A 3674-nucleotide genomic window follows, 5' to 3' on the forward strand; every position below is an offset into this window, starting at 1 on the left:
TTTTCGGTTTTGCTGAGGGTCCAATTTTTTTCATGATGAGATAAAAAAAATATTTTGACATGTAAATTTTCCCAGGAATCTAAGAAAAAAAAACTGATTTTCCTGGATTTTTTTATAATATTTCCCAATATTTTTAGAAAAATAAAAACGCGCCGAAAAAGAAATTCTCGAGGCGGTAAACTTACCGTCCCAAAAATTATTAAAATATATTTTCGGTACGTTTTTATTTTTTCTAAAAATATTGGGAAAAATTATCAAAAATTCAAAGAAAATCAGTTTCTTCCTTAGATTTTTGTCAAAAATTACATGCAAAAATATGTTTTCTATCTAATCATGAAAAACATTGGACCCTCAGCAAAACCGAAAAGTCGATGTGTTGTGTTTTGAGTCCAACTTTACGCCATAATGACTTATACAAAATGTTTTTGCACCCGAATTTTCTTAAGAAATTAGATTTTTTAGATTTTTGATTCCTTTTTTCAATATTTTTATAAAAATCAAAACGTAATTATTTTTTTTCGTAGCGGTGAACTTCCCCTTAAATGTGTAAAAAACTCATCATGGCATAAAATTTGACTCACAAAACCACAAAACATCGACTTTTCGTTGTGTACAATTTTTTTTCATGATGATAAAAAAAATATTTTGAAGGAATCTAAGGAAAAACTGATTTTCTTGGATTTTTGATAATATTTCCCAATATTTTTAGAAAAATAAAAACAAGCCGAAAAAACAAATATTAAGCACATCTTATAGGTCCATTCATCCAGTTTCGGAAGTTCCGAGTTACGTGAAATTATCTGAATCTGAATTTATTACTCTACATTTTATTTTTGCGGAACCGGATTGGCGTCTTCATCGTCCAGGAAGCTGGCGCAGATGCTCAGTATCTCCGTATTCTGGCAATTTCTCCTCAATTTTCAGCGCCTTCAGGGATTCTAGCAGCTTCTTCGGTACGATTCCGGTTGCTGAGAGTACGACTGGACCAATCTTCGGGACCTCCACCAATGCACACAATTCCATCAACTCCACAGTTAATGGATGATACTTGGTGATTTTGTGACCATGGCGATGTCAAAGATGACGTCATTTTCCGAGACAGGATCGCGGTGGTATCGGTAGTTCATTTTCAAGCACAGAAGGGAGTCATAGGACCAGGTCTCCAGTGAAATATCACTGTCCATGCTGCACAAGGGTAGAGGTAAAGATTTGACACCACAGAATAATAATCACAGGGATCAAGTGAATCCTGCTTAAGATGCCGGATAGGGAGGAATAGTGTTTCAAATAGGGGATAGTCAGAGTAACAGTGGTAATAGTAAAAGTAAATCTTGTTTTATGAAATCTGGAAAAGCTATCAAATCACCGAAGGTAATTAAATAAAAATGAGGAAGAATTAAGTTAGTTTTGATCCGTATTTAGCCCTGCTGACCATTCTAGCACTATGTATTCGCAAGGAAATTGTTGTTAGATCGTGTGACACTGCTACTACTACTATGTTAGTTAGATGTATAACATGTCAAGTTTCATTAGAGCAGAATACTGTTTTAAAACGCAAAGCAATGTTTTAATAAAGGTGTACTACTTGTCTTTCAATAAATTATTCAATTAGGGGGGGAGGGGGTTGAAAATTATCCACGGCCCATACAAATTTTAAAATTTTTGTATGGACAATTGTCTACGCAGGGGGAGTGGGAGGCAATAATCCCAAAAAACTGTCTGCGTAGTTTATGAACAGCCCCTAGTTGCCTCCCTAAGCGGACCCCCCGCATCCCAACTCTTTTGTTAATCTACATAATGTTATTAGACTATCCGTTTTTTTTAAATTTAAGTTCATTTAATGATTATGATATCTCATTAGTACAATTTAATAAATATAAGAAATCTCTGATAATATTATTATAATCTCTCTTTATAAGTACCTGCACTTGTGATTGGGCAAAATGGTGAGTTGACAACCTGGAAGGAGCTGAATACCTAGCCCTGGTCCTCACAAGTTCCTACTTCACGCCTCCCCGAGTCATATGATAACAAAAGACTACCAGCTGAAACATGGACATAGCCTGGGCAATGTTGCCAGTCCGGCAGTAGCAAACTGAAGAGGTGCGACGCGAACACTGGCGCTGTAACCATAGTACGGTGATAGAGGAAATGCTTCAACACACCTGAGCGTCTGTTCACCATGGAAGTGCGGCTCAAAACGGCGTCTGTTCTCTATGTTAGGAGCGGCTGATCACTGTCCTAGCGCGTGCGTGGGAATCTTAACAGAGCTGTGCACGATGGTCTCCCGGCGAGACAGGGGGTTGGGGCAGGCCCAACAAGCCGCCTTGGAAAAACAAAGTTGCAAATACTGAAGAAAGAAATACGGATCGGAACAATCGGCACAGACCTACGCGACGAATTAAGGACGACGATTAGAAACTTCGAACATGGAACTGCAAATCGCTCGGTTTCCCAGGCTGCGATAGGTTAATCTATGACGAACTTCAACCACGCAACTTCGAAGTCGTAGCACTGCAGGAACTTTGCTGGACAAAAGGTATGGAAAAGCGGGCATCGAGCGGCTACTTTTTACTAGAGCTGTGGCACCACCAACGAGCTGGGAACCAGCTTTGTAGTGCTGGGTAAGATGCGCCAAAGCGTGATTGGTTGGTAGCCGATCAACGCGAGGATGTGCAAGTTGAGGATTAAGGGCCGTATCTTCAACTACAGCATCATCAACGTGCACTGCCCACACGAAGGGAGAATACAATTGAATTGTTCTAAAATAAAATTGAGATTATCTCTGACAGTCCCTAAAAAAATAGAAATTTTCTGCAGATCCATTAAAAAAACATGAAGTTAATCCTGAGATTTTCTTAGAATTGTGAAGCTTTTTCTAAGAATTTGCTGAAGATTCCTGCTATAATTTCATTCAAAATTTGCTTTAATTCTCTTTTGAATTCCCTAAACATTCACTTCAGAATTATCTTAAAATTTTGTGATTGTGTAGAATAGAAGGGGGTCAAGGGCCAGGTCTCCGATGCTTTTATGCACCGTACATGCTATATCCACAGACAAACAGACATAACTCTCGCAAGTTGTTCATCGAACAAGCATTTAACGGTCAATTTGAAAGTATTGTAGTTGGTAGTACCGCCACCTGTGGCGCGCATAGTCAATTCCCTTGCGTTTGACGTTTACACATTACCGCCATCTGTTCAGCGTACTACCCACCACAGTGTTCTCAACAGATGGCGGTAATGTTTTAGTGACGATGTTTTACAGTGAGAAATATTCAATGAGTTATGTCTGTTTGTCTGTGCTATATCAATACCAGTAGACAGGGGTGGCATCACAGCATCTTTACCAGCAGGTTAAATAAGTTCTGTGTAAGCCACGAATGTGAAACAGGGCGAGCCATAGTTACATCACCAGTAGGGTAACGTATCGGCAAGACCCCATCTCAACATTAATGTATTAGCTGCCATAAGGGAAGAGACATGGGAGGGGGGTTTGTGTCGATTCATAGATAGCTGCAACTTAAGGTGGTTAATTCGAGTATAAGTAAAATATAGGTAAAATCAGTAAGAAATTACCTGATTGTTTATGATGCCTGACTTTACCGTGATGTTGTTGTTGGCGCTCTTGATGACGCCGCCCCCTATATAGGTCTGACGATGAGTCCGATGAAA

Source organism: Ochlerotatus camptorhynchus, unplaced genomic scaffold, assembly GCF_037179485.1.
Source record: "Ochlerotatus camptorhynchus isolate MF236.1 unplaced genomic scaffold, CSIRO-AGI_Acam_v1.1 ptg000089l, whole genome shotgun sequence".
In the NCBI taxonomy this organism is placed as follows: Eukaryota; Metazoa; Arthropoda; class Insecta; order Diptera; family Culicidae; genus Ochlerotatus; species Ochlerotatus camptorhynchus.